The 24,087-nt window shown below is 39.5% G+C and overlaps 1 protein-coding gene across 9 annotated transcripts in view; it reads left to right on the top strand.

Annotated features, from left to right (window-relative positions):
- Window positions 1–24,087, top strand: part of LOC103786936 (atherin-like) — a 133,898-nt gene that overhangs the window by 91,494 nt on the left and 18,317 nt on the right. For 7 of the 9 annotated variants that reach the window (XR_008625268.2, XR_008625267.2, XR_010112065.1 and 4 more), the window contains one exon: window positions 7,277–7,379. The gene's annotated coding sequence lies outside the window, so the exon portion shown is untranslated. Of the gene's footprint in view, window positions 1–7,276; window positions 7,380–23,807; window positions 23,842–24,087 lie in introns of all 9 variants that reach the window. The other 2 variants (XR_010112064.1, XR_010112063.1) reach the window with 1 other exon arrangement.

Genomic DNA, 24,087 nt, shown 5'->3' with positions numbered 1-24,087 from the left:
ACTTTAAATTTCACATGGAACCAAAAAAGAGCCTGTATAGCCAAGACAGTCCTAAGGCAAAAAGAACAAAGCTGGAGGCCTCATACTACCTGACTTCAAACCATACTACAAGGCTACAGTAACCAAAACAGCATGGTACTGGTACCAAAACAGATATACAGACCAATGGAACAGAACAGAGGCCTCAGACATAACATTGCACATCTACAACCATCTGATCTTTGACAAATTTGAGAAAAACAAGCAATGGGGAAACGATTCCCTATTTAATAAATGGTGTTGGGAAATCTGGCTAGCCATATGCAAAAAACTGAAACTGGACCCTTTCCTTCCACCTTATACAAAAATTAACTCAAGATGGATTAAAAATGTGAACATAAGACCTAAAACCATAAAAACCTTTGAAGAAAACCTAAGCAATGTCATTCAGGGCATAGGCATGGGCAAAGACTTCATGACTAAAACACCAAAAGCAATGGCAACAAAAGCCAGAATTGACAAATGAGATCTAATTAAACTAAAGAGCTTCTGCACAGCAAAAGAAACTATCATCAGAGTAAACAGGCAACCTACAGAATGGGAGAACATTTTTGCAATCTATCCATCTGACAAAGGGCTGATATCCAGAATCTACAAGGAACTTAAACAAATTACAAGAAAAAACTAACCCCATCAAAAAGTGGGCGAAGTATATGAAAAGACACTTCTCAAAAGAAGACATTTATGCGGCCAACAAACATATGAAAAAAAGCTCATCATCACTGGTCATTAGAGAAATGCAAATTATAACCACGAGATACCATTTCACGTCAGTTAGAATGGCAATCATTAAAAAGTCAGGAAACAACAGATGCTAGAGAGGATGTGGAGAAATCAGAACACTTTTACACTGTTGGTGGGAGTGTAAATTAGTTCAACCATTGTGGAAGACAGTGTGGCGATTCCTCAAGGATCTAGAACCAGAAATACCATTTGACCCAGCAATCCCATTACTAGGTATATACTCAAAGGATTAGAAATTATTGTACTATAAAGACACATGCACACATATATGTTTATTGCAGCGCTATTTACAATAGAAAGGACTTGGAACTAACCCAAATGCCCATCAATGATAGACTGGATAAAGAAAATGTGGCACATATACACCATGGAATATTATGTAGCCATAAAAAAGGATGAGTTCATGTCCTTTGCAGGGACATGGATGAAGCTGGAAACCATCATTCTCAGCACAGGAATAGAGAACTAAACACCACATGTTCTCATTCATAAGTGGGAGTTGAACAATGAGAACATATGGGCACAGGGAGGGGAACATCACACACCAGGGCCTGTCGGGAAGTGGGAGGCAAGAGGAGTGATAGCATTAGAAGAAATACCTAATGTAGATGATGGGTTGATGGGTGCAGCAAACCACCATGGCATGTGTATACCTATGTAACAAACCTGCACATTCTGCACATATATCCAGGAACTTAAAGTATAAAAAAAATTGAGAAGTTTGGACACAGATATGCACAGAAGAATGTCATGTGAAGGGACACAGAAGATCTTCGTCTATGGCCAAGTCCAGAAGCCTAGAACAGATCCTTATCTGAACAGCCCTAGAAGGAACCAACCCTGCTGATTCCTTGATTTCAGACTCCTACCCTCCAGAATGTTTAAGCCACTGAGTTTGTGGTATTTTATTATGACAGCCTTAGCAAGCTAATACTACCACTGAGAGGAGCCCTGATGCTAGTCGCTTCACACTTTGTCTTTTCATTGTCTATAATTTTGAAAAAATTAGTTTGAAAAGTGTATCTTGAGCTTTGTAGTCTTCTCTTACTACCTGTTTACATGTATGTGCTATTTATTTTGCTTTTCTCTTCTAAAAGTTTTGCTTTCTTCATGATTGTATGATGGTGTCACCACTTCTAGGTTCCCTGTAAACTCCCCCTTCTTTCTTACTTTGACTCTTCAGGTTCTCCTTTCAATTTCATCTCATATTCTAATTTCCATTATATAATTTGTACCCTTTGCTATTCCTTTCTCCTGTAGGTGAGTTCCATGAACTGCAGATCCAGAATTCTTATTTTCTTTGTTTTTTTTCTCTGCAACTTATCTGAATGTTCTCACTCCGTGTCATTCTTCTAAGAATGGCAAAGCTTTTGAAACAAATATACTCTTGATCACTTTCTTTGGTAAATATGATGATTGTTTCCTTTCACCCTATCACAACCTGAAGTCCATTAAAAGTCTGTCAATGTGGCCAGACTCAGTGGCTCACACCTGTAATCCTAGCACTTTGGGAGTGCTAGGATTTGGGAGGAGTCAAAAGTTATACATGTACTTTTGACTGCGAGTAAGGTCAGTGCTCCTAACTCCTGCATTATTCAAGGGTCAACTGTAATCTACATCTTTTCTGGAAACCCCTTCTTAGGGTCTATTTTCCTTTGTTTTTGGACCCTTTTTATTTTAATTCCCACACTTGAAGGTAACATTGCTGTGACTAATTTCCTTCATCTCCCTTCCTCCTTACCTATTAAAAAAAATATTTTTTTAATAGAGACAGAGTCTTGCTATGTTGCCCAGGCTGGTCTCAAACTCCTGGGCTCAAGTGATCTTCTTACCTTGGCCTCCCAAAGTGCTGGGATTACAGGCATGAGCCACTGCCACCAGCCCTCCTTGCTTTTTTAATGATAAATTCTTCAGCATTTTGCAAAGGGATTTCCTCTTTGTGATTAGCATTTCTCCTGAATATTTTCTAGTATTGTCTTCCCCAGTTACCTTCATGAAAATTAATAGACAAAACCCAGTAAAACCACGTCTTTTGGGAGCCATATCACAGTTGTTTCAGTTTTTCACTTTTCATTGACTACTACTGGTTTCATGCCAACACAGATGGTCAAGAAAGTCATGATGATGAGCCATAAATGCTACATAGCAAAAACAAAACTCTTCAGTGTGATGTAATAACATTTAAAAATAATTACAAAGATCATCACCTCACTTAATATTTACCTGATGAGAAGCTTACAGTGGCCTTTTTTGTTAGTTTTTTCCTATCCTGAAGAATGTTGAAATCATAGTAGGAAAAATAGCTTTAAAAACTGTTATACTTTGAGCCTATATTTTACTTAAATGCTGTTAAACTTTTATGAAAGCATTGCAGGCATTACAGTAAAAACCAAAAGCCTTGGGAGGCTATTAATAATTTAGTGTCTTGAGTTCATGTGGGAATGTTAATCCCACTTACCAAAGAAGAGTTCAGTATGAGTCACTATGATTAAGACCTTGTAACTGTGGAGATGCAGAAGTGTGAAAGTATGGTATTATAGACATATTGAGTATAAAATCCAAATATACCAACTGAATAGACTGTGAATATGCATCCCTGATTAATATTCCTTGAAGGTCTTACTTTAAAAGTTAAACTCCGCCTGTAATCCCAGCACTTTGGGAGGCCGAGGTGGGCAGATGACCTGAGGTCAGGAGTTTGAGACCAGCCTGGCTAACATGGTGAAACCCTGTTTCCACTAAAAATACAAAAAATTAGCCAGGTGTGGTGGTGCGTGCCTGTAATCCCAGCTACTTGGGAGGCTGAAACAGGAGAATCGCTTGAACCTGGGAGGCAGAGGTTGCAGTGAGCCGAGATCATGCCATTGCACTCCAGCATGGGCAACAAGAGCGAAACTCCATCTCAAAAAAAAAAAAAAGTGGAATGTTATCCAAACATTCCACTTTTTTGGTGCTTCTGAGACTATCTGATAGGCCTATAATAGCAGCTTTAACTATCTTAGGGTTGAGCTAGCTAAACCAAAAATGTGATCTTTCAAATACCCAATAGTGTTTATAATTTAAAAGAAATGATGGTATCATTCCATAAACTTTTGACAGAGTAAAAAGGATAGACTTGGAAGAGCAAGGGCAGATGGTCTGGAGAAATGGAAGCATAGATTTTGAGGTTGCCTTGGGGATAGTTGTGCATTTTTGCATACCACATATGCCTCTGAGAATAGAGAGAGGGTTGGGGTTCTCCTTGCTCTTCAATGCTGTTTTTGGGTAGCTTCCACAGTCTTGTTGAAAATTGTGCTTCATTGAGGCATGTGCGTTTTGGCCTCTCTTCCTTCCAGTTGTTATGACTGTCCTTTTACTCCTCACTTATTTATTAATGAACTTTATGCTGGTCTAATAGTGATTCTCTCACCCAATTCCTGATATCATATATAAATACATAACCTGGCCGGATGCAATAGCTCATGCCTGTAATCCCAGCACTTTGGGAGGCTGAGGCGGGCAGTTCACCTGAGGTCAGGAGTTTGAGACCAACCTAGCCAACATGGCAAAACCCCGTCTCTACTAAAAGTACGAAAATTAGTTGGGTGTGGTGGCGGATGCCTGTAGTCCTAGCTACTCGGGAGGCTGAGGTGGGAGAATCGCTTAAACCTGGGAGGGGGAGGTTGCAGTGAGCCGAGATGGCACCACTGCACTGCAGCCTGAGCGACAGAACACCTTTAAGATGCTGGATGTCACTGCAAATGCCTGCACTTTTGGCTGGTCTCTTTCTTGGTGCCTTGATACTTTAATCACATTATATATTTAAAAAGCAAAAGGAAACAAAACAAAACAAGGCCTAAGAGAGGGGATCATGCCTAAATTGGCAGGTCCTAAAACACTTCTCCTCATCCTTTGGAGCTCAGGTTAAATGTCATTTCCTCAAGAAAACTTTTCTTGTATTTGTGGGACTATGCCAAGTCCTCCACTCTATGCTTCCAAATTCATGAGACTGTTTAATTAATATCTGACTTTTCTACCAGAAAGTCAACTCCGATAGGGCAGAAACTGTACCTGTAAGGCTCACCATTGTGACTCCAGAGGTCTGTACAGTGTTGTCTTAGGCTGGGTGCTTGATAAATAATGGTTGAGTGAACAAATAAATGAGTGAATTAATGAAAGAGTTTATTATCTACCTGTCTAACTAGTAGTCTTAGAAATCTGGAATGGAAGCCAGGCATGGTGGCACATGCCTGTAATCCCAGCTACTTGGGAGACTGAGGTGGGAGGATCACTTGAGCCCAAAAGTTGGAGACCAACCTGGACAACATAGCAAGATTACAATACCCTGTCTCCAAGATTACAATACCCTGTCTCAAAAAAAAAAAAAAAAAAAAAGAAAGGAAGGAAGAAAGAAAGAATCGTCATCTGAAAATCATTCTAATTTCCTGATAATAGCTGATTTATACTTAAAAATATTTTTTTCAGCTTTTGGAGAAATCCAGAACACCCAAAGAGAGAAAATAGCATTAAAGTAGAGATAATTTCTTTGACAATATGACTATTAAACATAATTATTAAAAAGTGTTTTTTCTCTTTCATTCCTTTTCTGTTAGTGATATATGTTAGAGGTGCTTACAGCAAGAGCGTTAAACCCCCTGTGTGTGTGTGTGCACGCTGCATGTGTGTGCTGTGTGTGTGTGTGTGTGTGTGTGTGTTTGATGCAGTCCTTTTCAGAGTCCATTTGTAACATAGTCTGGGCTTGGTGGTTGTGGTCACTGTTTGCAAAATCTGCTGCTCTGTGTCTTTTCTCCCTGCATTCACAATGACTCACTTTCTCCCGGGTGCTGAGATTGCTTCACAGCAGGGCATGCTTATTGCCACATGGCCTGATTTTGTGCTTAATGTTCCCTCCATGCATCTTGTTCTGTTTCTGCTCTCTGCTTGACAAATGCCTACTCAGCTGGCCACCCCTTAAAAAGTGGGCTGCCTTAAGCATGACAGCAGGGCTTCTGAATAAGCTGCATTCCAGACTGGTGCTGAAGACCTTGCCCATCCATCTGCTTTAGGGAAGAAAAGTGCAAATTTAAACCTGACCTTGAATTCCTAAGTGGCATTTTGAGAGTAAACAAAATGACTAGGTATTTTTGCAGCATATAAACTCTCTCACAAATACCAGTCAGACAATTTATTTAATGAGTTTTTACATCACCCAGTCCAGCCTTGTATCTTTACCCTGTATACAGCACTCAGTACCACACCTATGTTGTGAAAATTCACCTTGGCTAGTTTTAAATTGTGCTTTACCACCTGTTTCTGCTCATAATTCCTGGCTCATTTCCCTTTTAAGAAATCTCCCTTTCGGCCCTTGCATTTGACATACCTGCTTTAGTTATTCTTGTGCTAACAACTTGGATTCCTTATTTAAGAGAGTCTCTCTCTCTTTTGTTTATGCTGCTTTCATCTGTGCTGGGTAATTAATTGCCTCACTGGCTGGAACTACTTTTTGTATAGATGCTACTGACTGCTGCCTCTACTGGGTTCCACCCAGTCCCCTAAACCTAGAGGACTCAGAGAAATGCCAGGCCAGATTAGTTTTATTTATCTTTCAAGAAAATTTTTAAACAAAACACAATTTTCTTGGTGGTTGACAATTTAGGACGAATGAGTTTTGAGTGTGAGTAAATCTAGGATGTTCACTGTACAATGAAAGACTGTGAGCTGTCATGATTTTATTTTTAGAGCTGGTGAGTCCTATATTGCAAATAAGAACGTGCATATTCAAACGTTTGTATGAAAATGTTAATTTTTAGGAAGGTTTGTTGTTGTTGTTGTTGTTATTTAAGTAGATGGGTGATGTGCTTAAATTTTAATGAGTTGAAAAATTGTCTGACCACTTCGATGTTGAAGGTCCATCGAGGTGACCTCACCTATGACCCATTTTTTAGTGCTCCTTGCCCTGGGTATAATCTGTGACTCTCTTTAACCACTCCTGTTTTGATTAAGGAAATAAAGACTGTTTCCCATATTTTGCTACTGAGTATATTCTTATGTCGACTTTGCCACTCACATTGTCATTTCCATTGCCATAAGGGTATCTGTCAAAGCAGAGGTTGTTTTGTAACTTCTCATAATAAGGAGAACCTTATACCCGATTGGTGGCTTTTTTGATACACGAATTGTTCTCAAGATTGTCCTGAAATGCCTTGTTTGTTGTCATTCTAGTTAGACAAGTAATCAGCCTTGAGTTGCACAGTATTTTAACTAAGACATTTGGTTTTTTCCCTTTTCTTTCTTTCTTTTTTTCCCCTCTCGGGTGTTTAGAACTACAAGAGATTTGTTTTTCTAATTGCTTAGTTGCAGTTAGGTGGAACCTACATATTATTTTTTTTTCTGCTGCAGAATTTTTATCATGTGGAATTAAGCAAGTACCTTGCCTTAGTCCATTTTTTCTTGCTTATAACAGAATACCTGAAACTGGGTAATTTATTTTAAAAAATGCTTTTATTTCTTACAGTTCTGGAGGCTGAGGAGCCCAAGGTTGAGGGGCTTCATCTGGTGAGAGCCTTCTTGCTGGTGGAGACTCTGAAGAGTCCCGAAGTGGTGTGGGGAATCATATGGTAAGGACTGAACATGTTTGTTCAGGTCTCTCTTTCTCTTTTTATAAAACCACTGGTCCCCGCCCACAATAGCTTATTAATTCATTAACATATTAATCCATAATGTGACATTATGGTGGCTTTATAATTAGGGGGATTATAAACTTATTCCCCAATGTGACATTATTGAGAGGTGGGGCCTTTAAAAGGTGGTTGAATCACAAGGACAGACCAATAGAGCATGGGTTAATGGGTCTGTCCTCATGATTCAACCACCTTTTAAAGGCCCCACCTCTCAATAATGTCACATTGGGGATTAAGTTTCAACATGACTTTTGAAGGGACATTCAAACCACAGCATAACCATTAAATATACCCACGAAATAGCTTTTAAAAATTTGACTATGACCTAGCATTTACAAATGCTTAATTAAATATTTTTATAAAATTACACATTATGAATAGTTCCCTCTCCTTTAACTTCAGGTACAGCTTAATTGTGAAAACAGGGTGGGTGCTATTTAGAAGCCCATGGTCCTATAGATGTTCTTAATATTCAGCTCTAACATTCGAATATCCTTTAGATTGATAGCATTTAGGGGCATTTAGTTTGAGTTCAATGAGGTTAGAATTACAGAAAAAACATAAAGTTTTTACTCACTAATCAATTCAGAAACTGCATATTTTAGATCCCTCTGGAGAATTAATTAAATATTCAGTTATTTTGAAACTGAATTGGTGAAGGGGTAATTTGATTAAATAACACTTTTGCTGTAAGAGACACTCTAAAACTTCAGTCTAGAATACATCATGTAGGAGGAGGTGTAACAAGCAGTCTCTCACCTTCAGGTTTCTGAGTTTCTCCAGATGTCTCCTGTGCTCATTTCTTCCTCTGGTAATTATATTAGTGTTTGGGAAAAGATCTGGTGGAGAGGATATAGAGCTGTACACAGCATGATGACATTGTCAGAGTGGAAATTTCACAGACAAGACTTTAGTTGGACTCTAAGATTTTGCTCTGTGACCTCTTTACAGATTCCTTTCTCAATGTCATAGCTTGGATCTGCTAAATGGATACAGTTGAATAAAGGGTATCAATTTATGAGCCAAAAAAACCTCCTGGTAACCTACTAGACTAGACAGATCATTTTTTTCTATGCAGAAAGTATTCTATGCAGAAAGGATTGTATACAGAAATATTTAGATCCATTCTCCATCTGGATGTGAACAAGATGACAGAATATGACTTTCTAACACTTGTGCCCTCACAGAAACATCAATTTAAACAACTATCTATGCATAACACTATTTTCACAAGAGCTAAGGAAACCAGGTGAGAGATTACAGCACCTGGGAATAGCACAGAAATAAGAAAAGATGCATCGAAGAAGGTAGGAAAGATAGTTTTATATCACCTGCATCACCCCTCTCCCAACCCCAGGCATCACAGCTTGGAGAGAGGTACCCTCTGTGTGGGGAAAGGAGAGGAATGTGAGCATCAGCCTTTGCCTTGGGCCCCAACCCTGGGACAGATCCAGTAAAACCCAATGTTGGGCGAGTCCCCATGACTTTAGACTCTAGGCTAGTATCCATGAGCTGAGCCTCTAGACCTGCCCAGCACCAGGGTAGATCCTCTAGCCCCAGGCTCCAGGCTTGCCTGGCAGACTCAGTTTCTAGGCACACACGAACAAGAGGCTAACCCTGGTGGCCCCTGGTTCCCAATAGCCTCCAGCAGTGAACTGGCCCTCGCATCCCTAAACTTCATCTTCCCCACTGCCAGTTTAGCACCCCTGGCCTTAAGATCCAGGTCTGCCTAGTGTCAGATTGTTCCCTGTAGCCCTACTCTCTAGGCTAGCACCTGTGCCCCCACACTCCAACAGACCTGGGGTCCAGCAGACCCATCCCAGTAGACCACAGTGCTGAGCCAGTGCCCATGGATCAAGGCTCCAGGACCACCCCTCTGAACTCAGGTTTCACGTAAGCCCCCATGGTCCCAGGACTCAGGCCAGTCTTGAAAAACTAGCCTTAGGTCAGAACCTGCATTCCCATCCTCCAAGCTGGCCCCCTCAAGCCCATGCTCCAGACCAGCACCTGGGATCCTAGGTTCAAGATGGCCCTGTTGGACCCAGGCTCCATGTCTGACCCAGCACTACAGCACTTCCAGTCTCCAGCCTGGTCCTTGTCGATCAAGGCTCCAGAAGGCACAAGATACGGACCCACTCCAATAGATTCCAGTGCCAGACTGGCCCCTATGGACTGAGGCTCCAGGACCACCCTTGCAGATATAGACTCTATGGCAGACCCACCTCCATGAACTCAGGCTCCAGGACCACCCCTGCAGACACAGACTCCAGGGCAGCCCCTGTGGACCCACACCCACCCCTGTGAACTCAGGCTCTAGGCCTACCCCAGTACAGGGGCATATATCACAGGCCAACCCCATGGACACAGGCTGCAGGCTCAATCTTGTGGATCTGAGAGATAGGTCTGTGCACCTGCTGACCCAGACACTAAGCAAGCCTGCCCAGAGACCATGCCAGAAGGCCTACCCAGAATCTCTGGATGGGCTAACTACTGAAGGTCTTTCCCAGAAAAAGCCAGTTTGCAAAAACTGGAATAAGCCACCACTCTTCAAAAGCACAGACACCAACATACAGCCACAAGGTTCAAGAATAATCAGGGAAATATGATACCACCAAAGGAACAAAATAAAGCTCCAGTAACTGACCCTTAAGAAATGGAGGTTTATGAACTGCCTGACAAGGAATTCAAAATAATTGTTTTTAAGGTAGCTCAGCAAACATCAAGAAAATACAGAGAAGCAACCCAACATAATAAGGAAAATCATAAATGACCAAAAAGAAAAATTTAACAGAAAGAATAAAATTATTTAAAAACCAAATTACAGAGCTTAAAAAGACAATGAATGAAATAAAAAATGCAATAGAAAAACATCAACAGCAGAATTGATTGAGCAAAGAAAAAAATATGTGAACTCAAAGAAAAGTTATTTGAAAGTGTACAGTCAGAGGAGAAAAAAGAAATAAAAATAAAGCTCATGGGATTTATGAGACAGCACCAAAAGAACAAATATTTGAATTATACGAGTTTAAGGAGAAGAGAAAGTCCAAGGTCCAGAAAGCCTATTTTAAAAAATAATTGCAGAAAACTTTCCAAATATAAGGAAAGACATAAATATCCAGTTAAAGGAAGATCAGAAGTCTTCAACTGGATTCAATTCAAATAAGACTACACTAAGACATGTAATCAAACTGTCAAAAATCAAAGATAAAGAGAGGAACCTGGTAGCAGCAAAAGAAGTAACACATAAGGAAGTTCCAGTAAGGCTAGCAGTGGATTTCTCAGCAGAAACCTGACAGTCAGGAGAGAGTGGAATAATATATTCAAAGAGTTAAAAGAAAAAAATTACCTACCAAGAATACTATACCTGCCTAAGTTATCCCTCAGAAATGAAGGCAAGATACTTTCTCAGACAAAGGTTGAGGGAGTTTATTATCACCAATCTTATCTTACAAGAAATGCTAAAGAGAGTTCTTCAAGCTGAAAGATAATGATGCTAATTAGTAACACAAAAATGTATGGAAGTATAAAACTCACTGATAAATGTAAGAACACAGTCAAATTCAGAATACTCTAATACCGTAATGGTGGTATGTAAATCATTTACATCTTTGGTAAAAAGGTTAAAAGACAAAACTAATAATGGCTGCAATAATTTGTTAGTGATACACAATATAAAAAGATGTAAATGTGACATCAAAACACAAAATGGAGGGAAGATGGCAGATAGAAGACAGGGCTAACGTGCAGTTCTCACTTGGATGAACAGAACGATATGTGGAGACTCACACCACAGACTTTTGCTCCAGGAACCACTGCAGGAGGATACCAGGAAAACTGAAAGAAATCACAGATCCTTTCAAAGAAGCAGCAAGCTGCTGAGACAGGTGAAAAATTGTTCCCAAAGTGTGAGAGGAGGAAAACCTGCCTCTGAACACACATCCCCACTGCAGAACCTGAAAGTACAGATTATGGGAGACGGATTTAACCTTACCTAGAGTTGGAACAAATCAGGCATGAAATACAAAATTAGAAGCAGTAGTGGGAAGAGCCTTGTAGGCACTCCTATTCTCCAGCTTGAGCCCAAAGACATTATCCCTGACTGTATCTCACAGGGTCCCTCAGGGAAGGCAGGTGGTGGAATTTGGGAGGGAGTCACATGGTGAATGAAGCTTCCAATGGAACTTTGCAATAATTTAGACTGGGCACAAACTCTCTTGAGCAAAATTTGGGAATGAACAGGAAAAGCAGCAGAAAGGAAAGCAGGAGATGCAGCCAACAGTGTGGGCAGACAGGGACGGGCATGGCCTGTCAGCAGGGAAACATACAGGCTGGGGCTAGGTCTGAGTCTCTCCCCGCAGGCTGCCTGGAGATAAACTTGGTGCTGTTAGCAAGGCACTGCAGGAGTGAGACTGGTCACATAAACTCTGTGAGAGCTCGGCGAGGCCTATTGGTATTGGCTTCCCCCCACTTCCCTGGCAACAGAGGCAGCCATAATTCCCTCTAGAACATAACCCCATTGGCCTAAGAGCCACCCCTCCATCCCCAACAGTGGCCAAGGCAAGCCCCACCCAAAGAGAGTCTGAGCTCAGACCCGCCTAAACCTGCCCCTGTCTGATGGTATTTCTCTACCTCCCCTGGTAGCCTATCACAAAAGACATAAACTCTTGGGAGCTTTATGAACCCACTCATCACCCTGAGAAACCCAAATACGTATCCTGGCCAACTTAGAGCAAGCTTGTATCTCCCTTCTACTATTGTAGCTGGTGCTCTCTCAAAAGTGCCACCTCCTGGCTGGAGGCCAATCAACTTAAGACATTATAGCAACTCATGACAGAATAACCCTGCTCCAAGGAAAGAGAAAATGGCAGCTAATTACACTGCCTGCAACATCTTGGCTAACCAGTGGTCCTGCGTCTTTCCACGTGGCAACTTCACTTCTAGCATAACCAGCATTTTAGAAAGACAGCACACAAAACATATCTACAACCAACAACTTTCGCAGAGTCTACTTCACTCCCCTGCCACCTCCACCAGAGCAGGTGCAGACCTGCTGACAGACCTGAAGATGGCTGTCAGACCTCTTCAGGCTGACAGACCTGAAGATGGATCGCAGCACAGGACTCTTTACAGATATTTGCCAGCACCAGGCAGGGCCTGGTAGCCACACTGGGTGGCTAGACCCAGAAGAACAATAACAATCACTGCAGTCTTGCTCCCAGGAAGCCCCATCCCTAGGGGAAAGGGGAGTGCACCACATTAAGGGATCACCCCATGGGACAAAAAAAAATCTGAACAGGAGCTCTTGAGTTCCAGGTTTTCCACTGAACTAGTCTACCCAAATGAGGAGAAATCTGTAAAGCAACTCTGATAACAAGGTTCTGTAACACTCCCAAAAGACCAATTAGCTCCCCAGCAATGAATCCAAACCAAGAAGAAATCTCAGAATTGCCAGATAAAGAATTCAGAAGGTTGATTATTAAGCTATTCAAGATAGCAGAGAAAGGTGAAAACCAACTTAAATAAATTTAGAAAACCATACAGGATATGGACAAAAGATGCTCCAGATAAATAGATATCATAAATAAAAAACAATCACAACTTCTGGAAATGAAAGACACATTTTGAGAAATACAAAATACACTGGAAAATTTCAATAATAGAATCGAACCAGTAGAAGAAAGAACTTCAGAGCCCTAAGACAAGGCTTTTGAATTAACCCAATCAGACACAGACAAAGAAAAAAGAATTAAAAAAAATGAACAAAGCCTCCAAGAAATTTTGGATTATGTTAAATGGCCAAACCCAAGAACAACGGGTGTTCCTGAGGAAGAAGAGAAATCTAAAACTTTGGAAAACATATTTGAGGGAATAATTGAGGAAAACTTCTCTGGCCTCACTAGAGAGCTAGACATTCAAATAAAAAAAGTTCAAAGAACACCTAGGAAATTCATCACAAAAAGATCATCACCCAGGCACATTGTCATCAGGTTATCTAAAGTAAAGACAAAGGAAAGAATCTTAAGAGCTGTGAGGCAAAAGCATCAGGTAACGTATAAAGGAAAACCTATCAGATTAATAGCAGATTCCTCAACAGAAACTCTACAAGCCACAAGGGACTGGGGCCCTATCATTAGCTTCCTCAAACAAAATAATTGCCAGCCAAGAATTTTGTATCCAGAAAAACTAAGCTTCATAAATTAAGGACAGATAAAGTCTTTTTCAGAAAAACAAATGCTGAGACAATTTGCCACTACCAAGTCAGCACTACAGAAAATTCTGAACTCAAAACAAAACCTTGAAATACACCAAACTAGAACCTCTTTAAAGCATAAATCTCACAGGGCCTATAAAACAATAACACAATGAAAAAAAAAGATATTTAGCCAACAACGAGAATGATGTATAAAATAGTACCTCACATCTCAATACTATCATTGAATGTAAATGGCCTAAATGCTCCACTTGAAAGATACAGACTAGCAGAATGGATAAACATCCACCAACCAAGTACCTTATTTTTGTCTTCAAGATACTCACCTAATGTATAAGAACTCATTTAAATATAAGGTAAAGGGGTGGAAAAAGATATTGCATGCAAATGAAAACCAAAAGTGAGCAGGAGTTGCTATTCTTATATCAGACAAAACAGACTTTAATTCAACAACAGGTAAAAAAGACAAAGAGAGATATTACATAATGATAAAAGGAGTAGTCCAACAGGAAAATATCACAATCCTAAATATATATGCACCTGACATGGAAGCTCCGAAATTTATTAAACAATTATTACTAGATATAACAAATGAGATAGATGGCAACACAATAATAGTGGGAGACTTCAATACTCCGCTGACAGCACTAGACAGGTCATCAAGACAGAACATCAGTAAAGAAACAATGGACTTAAACTATACCCTAGAACAAATGAACTTAACAGGTATATACAGAACATTCTACCCAACAACTGTAGAATATCCATTCTTCTCATCAGCACATGGAACACTCTCTATGACAGACCATATGATAGGCCACAAAACAAGTCTCAATAAATTTAAGAAAACTGAAATTATATCAGGTACCCTCTCAGACCACAGTAGAATAAAATTGGAAAATAACTCCAAAAGGAACCCTCACAACTATATAAATACATGGAAATTAAATAATCCTCTCCTGAATGCTCTTTGAGTCATCAATGAAATCAAGATGGAAATTTAAAAATTATTTGAACAATAATAGTGACGCAACTTATCAAAACCTCTTGGAAACAGCAAAAGTGGTGCTAAAAGGAAAGTTCATAGTATTTAATGCCTACGTCAAAAAGTCTGAAAGAGCACAAATAGACAATCTAAGGTCACATCTCAAGGAACTAGAGAAACAAGAACAAACCAAACCCAAACCCAGCAGAAGAAAAGAAATAAGAAAGATCAGAGCAGAACTAAATGAAATTGAAACAAAAAATACAAAAGATAAATGAAACAAAAAGCTGGTTCTTTGAAAAGATAAACCAAATTGATAAACCAAATTAATAGACCAAAAAAAGAAGAAAGAAGACCCAAATAAGCTCAATTAGAAATGAAGTGGGAGATATTACAACCAAAACCACAGAAATACAAAAGATCATTCAAGGCTACCATGAACACCTTTGTTCACACAAACTAGAAAATCTAGAGAAGATGGATAAATTACTGGAAATACACAACCTTCTTAGATTAAGTCAGGAAGAAATAGAAACTCTGAACAGACCAACAACAAGTAACAAGGTTAAAACAGTAATTTAATAATTGCCAACAAAGAAGTCGAGGACCAGATGGATTAACAGCTGAATTATTTCAGACATTCGCAGAAGAATTGGTACCAATCTTCCTGAAACTATTGCAAAAGATAGAGAAAGAGGCTGAAGCCAGTATCACCTTAATACCAAAATCAAGAAAAGACATAACAAAAAATGAAAACCACAGACCAATATCCCTGATGAGCATAGATGCAAAAATCCTCAACAAAATACCAGCTAACCAAATCTAACAGCATATCAAAAAGATAATCCACCATATATTAAACCAGGGATAGTTTAATATATGCAAGTCAATAAATGTGACACATAAACAGAATTAAAAACAAAAACTATATGGTTATCTCAATAGATGCAGAAAAAGCATTTGACAAAATCCAACATCACTTTATGACTAAAACCTTCAGCAAAATTGAAATAGAAGGGACATACTTCAAGGTAATAAAAGCCATTAGTGACAGACCCACAGCCAACATTATACTGACTGGGGAAAAGTTAAAAGCATTCCTTCTGAGAACTGGAACAAGACAAGGATGCCCACTTTCATCTCTTCTATTCAACATAGTACTGGAAGTCCCAGCCAGAGCAATCAGGCAAGAGAAAGTGTTGTGGGAAGTCAGGGACCCCAAACAGAGGGACCGGCTGAAGCCATGGCAGAAGAACATGGATTGTGAAGATTTCATGGACATTTATTAGTTCCCCAAATTAATACTTTTGTAATTTCTTATGCCTGTCTTTACTGCAATCTCTAAACATAAACTGTGAAGATTTCATGGACACTTATCACTTCCCCAATCAATACCCTTGTGATTTCCTATGCCTGTCTTTACTTTAATCTCTTAATCCTATCAGCTGAGGAGGATGTATGTCACCTCAGGACCATGTGATAATTGCATTAACTGCACAAATTGTACAGCATGTGTGTTTGAGCAACATGAAATCCGGGCACCTTGAAAAAAGAACAGGATAACAGCAATTGTTCAGGGAATAAGAGAGATAACCTTAAACTCTGACTGCTGGTGAGCCGGGTGGAACAGAGCCATATTTCTCTTCTTTCAAAAGCAAATGGGAGAAATATCGCTGAATTCTTTTTCTCAGCAAGGAACATCCCTGGGAAAGAGAATACATGCCTGGAAGTATAGGTCTATAAACGGCCCCCCTAGGTGTGCCTGTCTCTTATGGTAGAGACTGCAGGGGTGAAATAGACCCCAGTCTCCCATAGCGCTCCCAGGCTTATTAGGAAGAGAAAATTCCCGCCTAATAATTTTGGTCAGACCGGTTGCTCTCAAAACCCTGTCTCCTGATAAGATGTTATCAATGACAATGGTGCCCGAAACTTCATTAGCAATTTTAAATTCGCCCCAGTCCTGTGGTCCTGTGATCTCGCCCTGCCTCCACTTGCCCCATGATATTCTATTACCTTGTAAAGTACTTGATGTCTGTGAGCCACACCTATTCACACACTCCCTCCCCTTTTGAAAATCCCTAATAAAAACTTGCTGGTTTTTGCGGCTTGTGAGGCATCACGGAACCTACCAACATGTGATGTCTCCCCCGGATGCCCAGCTTTAAAATTTCTCTCTTTTGTACTCTGTCCCTTTATTTCTCAAGCTGGCTGACACTTAAGGAAAATAGAAAAGAACCTATGTGAATATCGGGGCAGATTCTCTGATAAGAAAGAAATAAAGGGCATCCAAATCAGTAAAGAGAAAATCCAACTGTTGCTGTTCATCAATGATATGATCAATACCTAGAAAACTCTAAGACTCATCCAAAGAGCTCCTACATCTGATACATGAATTCAGTAAAGTTTCAGTTACAAAATCAATATACATAAATCAGTAGCACTGCTATACACCAATAGTGACCAAGCTGAGAAACAATCAAGAACTCAACCCCTTTTACAACAGCTACAAATAAAATTAAAATAAAATAAAATAAAATAAATTTAGGAATATACCCAACCAAGGAGGTGAAAGGTCCATATGAAGAAAACTATAAAACACTGCCGAATGAAATCATAGAGAACACAAACAAATGGAAACACATCCCATATTTACGGTGGGTAGAATAAATATTGTGAAAATGACCATACTACCAAAAGCAATCTACAAATTCAATGCAATTCCCATCAAAATACCATCATCATTCTTCACAGAACTAGAAAAAGCAATCCTAACATTTATGTGGAACCAAAAAATGAGCATGCATAGGCAAAGCAAGACTGTCTTAGTCCATTTTTATGTGGCTTATAAAGACATATCCTAGACAGGGTAATTTATAAACAAAAAGAGGTTTAATGAATTCACAGTTCCACGTGGCTGGGGAGGCCTCACAATCATGGTGGAAGGTGAAAGATGTGTCTTACATGCTGGCAGATGAGAGAGATGAGAGAAATGAGAGCCAAGTGAAAGTGGTTTCCCCTTATAAGCCATCAGATCTCATGAGACTTATTCACTACCACAAGAACAGTATGGGGGAAACCACCCCCATGATTCTATTATCTCCCACCAGTCCCCACCACAACACATGGGAATTACAGGAGCTACAATTCAAGATGAGATTTGGGTGGGGACACAGCCAAACCATATCAAAGACTAAGCAAAAAAAAAAAAAAAAAATCTGGAGGCATCACATTGCTTAACTTCAAACTATGCTACAAAGCTATACTATAGTTTGGTACTGGTATAAATAGGTACTCAGACTAATGGAACAGAATAGAGAACCCAGAAATAAAGCCAGATAATTATAGCCAACTGATCTTTGACAAAGCAAACAAAAACATGAAGTAGGGAAATGATACCCTTTTCAACAAAAGGTGCTGGCATAATTTGCCAACCACATGTAGAAGAACAAAGCTGGATCCTCATCTCTCACTTTATACAAAAATCAACACAAGAAAGATGAAAGACTTAAATATAATATCTGAAACCATAACAATTCTAGAAGATAACATCAGAAAAACTCTTCTAGACATTGGCTTAGGCAAAGAGTTCATGACCAAGAACCCAAAAGCAAATGCAACAAAAACAAAGATAAATACATGGGACCTAATTAAACTAAAAAGCTTCTGCATAACAAAAGTAATAATCAGCAAGGTAAACAGACAACCCGCAGAGTGGGAGGAAATCTTCACAAACTATGCATCTGACAAATAAGTAATATCCAGAATCTACAAGGAACTCAAAAATCAGCAAAACAAAAACAAAAACAAAAAACAAAATAAAAAACAAAAAACAATCCCATCAGAAAGTGGGCAAAGGACATGGATAGACAATGCTCAAAAGAAGATACACAAATGGCCAAGAAACCTATGAAACAATGCTCAACATCACTAATTATCAGGGAAATTCAAATCAAAACCACAATGAGACACCACCTTACTCCTGCAAGAATGGCCATAATCAATAAATTAAAAAACAAATAGATGTTGGCATGGATGTGGTGAAAAGGGAACACTTTTACACTGCTAGTGGGAATGCAAACTAGTAAAAACTACTATGGAAAACAGTATGGAAATTCCCCAAAAACTAAAAATAGAACTATCATTTGATCCAGCAATCCCACGAATAGGTATCTACCTAGAGGAATAGAAGTCATTATATAAAAAAGGCACTTGCACATGCATGTTTATAGCTGCACAATTTGTAATTGCAAAAAATGAAACCTGCCTAAATGCTCATTGACTGAGTGGATGAAGAAACTGTGATACACACACACACACACACACACACACACACACACACACACACACCATGGAATACTACTCTGCCATGAAAAGGAATTAAACAATGGCATTTGCAGCAACTTGAATGGAGTTGGAGACCATTATTCTAAGTGAAGTAACTCAGGAATGGAAAACCAAACATTGTCTGTTTTCACTTATATGCAGAAGCTAAGCTATGAGGACATAAAGGCATAAGAATGATATAATGGACTTTGGGGACTTGGGGGGAAGGGTGGGAGGGAGGTGAGGAATAAAAGACTGCACATTGGGTAAAGTGTGTACTGCTCGGGTGATGGATGCACCAAAATCTCAGAAATCACACAGAAGAACTTTTCCATCCAACCAGACACCACCTGTTCCCCAAAACTACTGAAATAAAATTTAAAAACAAAACCCACATGAAATGTGTGTGGGGGGAGTAAAAGTGTAGTGTTATTTTATGTAATCAATGTTAAGTTGTTATCAGCTTAAAATAACCTGTTATAAGATGTTTTATGTAAGCCTCATGGTAAGCAGAAATGATTATAATTTTTTCCTTTTAGTTGATATCATAGACCTGTATTATTTTCCCTTGGTAATTTATTAAAGAATGAGTGTGTCAATTAATTGGTTTTAAAATGCATAACTTCAGTAATAACAGGATGCTAAATATGTATCTATTAATCTACATATTGACTACTCGTATTTATTAAATACGTAGACTCAGGAAAACCTGTATTTGATTTCATTTCCTTACCTGAACACTTTGGCTCTTACCTAAAAATGTACTTTGACAACCATAATTATTTGCATTTGGGGATATTTATTATATGTCAGACTCTGGACTAAGTGATTCAAAAGCATATTCCATTTCAACATTACAATCTATTAAAACCCATTTTGCAACTGAGCAAATGTGTATGGCCTAATGGTGATTCTTTGTGACTATTTTAATGAGGGAACGCTTTGAGCTTGACTTAGCACTCTGAACCCCTAGCTGGCATAAGCCAGATGTGAAGTGTAGTGCAATGACAGCCCCACTCAGCCTTATCCTGAAAGAGTGATGAAGGCAAGTCCTTCCAGCGGGAAGAACTCTGAGCAGTATCTATATACTAGCTATTAAGTCTGGAAAGGAGTGCAGCATGATGTAAGGATTTATAAATATTATGATCAATGGGTAATGGTCTGGTTAGTGATTGGGTTTCTGATAATCATGAATTTTACCACTATCCCACACAACTTTGCTTCTGACCAAGAATTCACTTTGTAGTGAATCAAGGAAGGTAATGGGTTTATACTTGTTATTTGTTGGTCTTCACATGTTTCCCATCATTCAAAAGCAGCTGACTTTGTTGAAATGTGTGTTAACGACTTATTTGTAATACCAGCTGGGATATAACATTGTTCAAGGTGCTGTATACAGCTGATACCAACTTTATTTTCTTAGACCAATTTATGATGCTTTGTCCAGTTTGAATACATGTATCTTGGAACCAAGGAATAGAAATAATTATACCTAATGACCAATTTGAAATTTTTGCTTCTAGTCTTTTGACCCTGGCTACTATTGGCTAGAACCTTAAGTACTCAAGGGATGAGTGTGTCTTCCAGGAAACAAAACTATGGTTCTACTGAATTGGAAACTACAACATGATCATTTTGGTCTCCTTATGCCATTGGAATAGAGGATTTGGTGTTGGTTGTGGTGACTGATCCTGAGCTTCAAAGTGAAAGTGGGCTTCTGTTGTGACATTGGGGGCATATTCTGAGGTATTTTCTTCTACTGCAACCAGAGGTGACATTGAATAGGGAAGGCTACTACAATTCTATATAGGCAGAACCCCCAAAGGACCTATATCTCTCAGAAATAAAGATTTGGGTGGCCTTACTAGGAAAAGAACTCTGAGCAGCAAAGGGGCCATGGAAGAGGAAATAAAATTGTAGCTATGGCCTAGTGACCAATTATAGATATAATGACCACTGATTTTCTTCCTATCTGTATTTCCTTCTTTACTGTCAAATGTATAAATAACATCTCCTATCCGACGTTTTACTTTCTGAGCTCAGAACCTGATAGATATGGGTTAGACAGACACTTGCATGTTTGCTGTTTTTCTTTTTCTTTCCTCTCTCTTTGCAACAGCCTAAGGTAGAGTTACTCATGTTACAATTTGGTTCATTGGTTGATGGATATCAAGATGAGATTGTTATACACCTTAGAGTGATTAACATCATTCAGACAGCCTGGATTCCAGTTGGTGTGAGAATCGATGTCTTGTTTTCTGTTTGGGAGGGGGTTATTCACTATATAAGGGTCATTGTGTTTTGTTAGGTGTGAACATTTTTTGGAAGTTTAATTAGGGGAAGAAGAATGTAGGCAAAGTTGGGCAGACATAGAGGTGAACTAGGAAAGATGTTTGTCCTGTGTTTTGGCTTTCCAGTGTTCGAATCTCTTTCTTATATGGAGGAAAACATGCACTTTGTAAATCTCCATGGGACACTGCATCCTGCCTTCCACTAAAGAAGAAGCAAAGGATCAGCTACTACCTTTTCTCTGTTCCCCTGGCAGCTATGCTACAGGCATTGTGGCTGAGGCTTGGCCAATCAGGTGCTCCCAGTATTGAATGAGAATCTTAAGTGAGATAAACAAGAGGCAGCGATCTTTTAGAATTCACTTCATAATGATGACACAGAGGGGATGGGAACAGCATCCAGTGTCCAGTGGCAGCAGAGTCTGACAGTGTGTGGGAGCAGCAATTCATACAGTGACACCCTCACCAGGCAGTTTCTGTGGCATAGCTTTGCTCATGGCTCAGCGTGCTCTACCTCCCTTAATTCCCACCCATTTTCTCAGCTGCTACTGTTGATTCTACGAGCTTTCTAATATCCTTCCAATAAATTCCTCCTCTGCTGATGTTTTCCAGTGTAATTCTTGCAACCAAGAGCACTGATTGCTAAAGGTATATATTATCACCCCATTTTCAGCTGACAATTTGGGTCATTGAAAGGCTATATTAGAGGGCCAATAGTCACACAGTAAATGAGGTGAAATTCGAACCCAGATCCGCTTGATGCCAAGCTTGTATTCTAAACCACTACTCTGTTAAGTGCCATTAGTTAAAAATTGAAAATACTACAAAGACTAGCCTCCTATGGTTTTTAGAGAATTATTTCTTAGCTTAAGGATACAAGGAATTTACATGGTAGGTTATCACCAACTGTTGAGGCTACTGCTAGGAAAAACCACGTCATGCTGATGAGCTCAGGGAGATGCCTGTGCCATCACTTTCAGCACAAAACCACTGCAGAAGTGTTTGCCAGTCATGGGTCTGTCATTGTTTTTATGGAGTCTAGACAGGGTGTTGCTTCCTACCTCTTTTCTGCTGGCTGGTGACATTCCCTTTTTCATGCTTCCTGCCTTTGTCCCCACCTCCTCTAAAATGAGCTTCCCTTGTTGATTCAACACAGACTTTTCCTTCTCTAGGAGAAACCTCAGATAATTATTCCTGCCCCCCTCCAAAAATATAATCCTGCTCTTTAAGGAGGGATTTTTTTTTCATTTCTTTGGATTGGAAAAATGCTCCTTTGGTTCATGGTAGAGCCTGACTTTTAAAAGCCTTCTGAGAGGATGTCTCATGGTTAACCCTGGGGAGATGTTTCACTATCTGGCAGCCCTTCTCATCACAGACATTCAGTTTAAATCTCTCTGTCCTTAATTTTACCCCAATTTAGTCCTTCTATTCAGCTCAGTAATGACTCTGACTGTTGTTTACTCTATGGACACTTTCCAATGACAATCATGTCTCCTCTCGGTTGCTACTCAGCAGAGCTGGGCATTTGAGAATCTTTTAATAATTTCTTTGTGTATGTCAGTCTCTTTGCCCTCTGAGTCATGTTTGTGCTCTCCTCTTAACTTCCTTCAGTTTGAGCTCAATTGGAAATATGATTAGCATATAGATTTTTCCTGCTTCTGGCAAGGATTTTTACACTTAGTTGAAAAAAGAAGCTATACATTTTGTAGAAAACTCAAGGTCTGACCCACCAAACTCCATTATTGCCTTCCTGGACCAATATCCTTCTTCAATAGCCATTTTACACAAAGTTTGTTTCTGGTAATGAGAAGTTAATTGCCAGGCTTTGATACATTTGGATGGGGTTTGTATTTTGTTATCTTTTGTACTTCAGGCAACGTTACTTATCTTAAAATTGATTGTAGAATGCCTTAAATGTATCTGCAGTGGCTTATTGTTCTTTTAATAACCATCACTCTTTTGTAATAGGTATCTCTCTTGTCACAGATAGCTTCTGTGATCCGGAAACTCCTATCTCCTCTGGGATCTAACGTTAATTTTTGCAGCTGTCTTGTTATCCAGCAGTATTCTTTGTTTTGCTTTAACACAGCCACCCAGGAGTATTTATTAAGCACTGCACAGTTTAACTGCCTATAAAGATTAGGCCCAGGCTATTTACTTACTGGGTTGGTTAAAATTGGCAATTGGGATAATAGTCTTCCCTTTCCAATGGCTGGTGCAGCTGGCACATTTCCTGCCAGGTTGAAAAATATCAGTGCACCGTTTAATATGTCTCTGTGAATAGAAATCTGAAGCCAGGGAATGCAAATGGAAGCCTGCTCACTGTATGTAGAGAAATTGCCTCCTAATTAGTTAACATTTGATAGACTTTGAATTTGACTTTTTCAAAAGCATTTGTCTGAGTTAACTAGACTTTATTTTTCACAGGTTTGTTTTTTATCAGTGTGTTGTACAGAGCGAATGGCCTCGGACCTTCAATGGCTGTGCACTGCTTTCTCAGGACTTTCCCTCGGAGGGAAGCACTGACCCTTATCTCTTTCCCTTTTCTCCACCATTAGAGCTCAGAGATCCCAAGAGGCAAAGCGGGGAAAGGTGGGTGACTAAATCACCAGGAATTCCCTGAGGTATCTGTTCTGTGTTGTTCCCTTGTGACAATGATGGGTGGCCTTCACGTGTCTGATGTTGTCCTATCGTCAGAACCAGGGTTATCCTCAATTCTCAGGACTAACTGTAACTCTAATCCCTTCTCGTGCTACTGAGAAAGCATAACAGAGTACAAGGGAGTGAAAATGATATTATTTTAGGAAAAATTTAAATTCCTTTAGCTCAGTTAAAAAT

The sequence above is a fragment of the Pan paniscus genome, chromosome 3, assembly GCF_029289425.2.
Source record: "Pan paniscus chromosome 3, NHGRI_mPanPan1-v2.0_pri, whole genome shotgun sequence".
NCBI classification, from domain to species: domain Eukaryota; kingdom Metazoa; phylum Chordata; class Mammalia; order Primates; family Hominidae; genus Pan; species Pan paniscus.
This window is presented reverse-complemented; position numbering and strand designations above follow the sequence as displayed.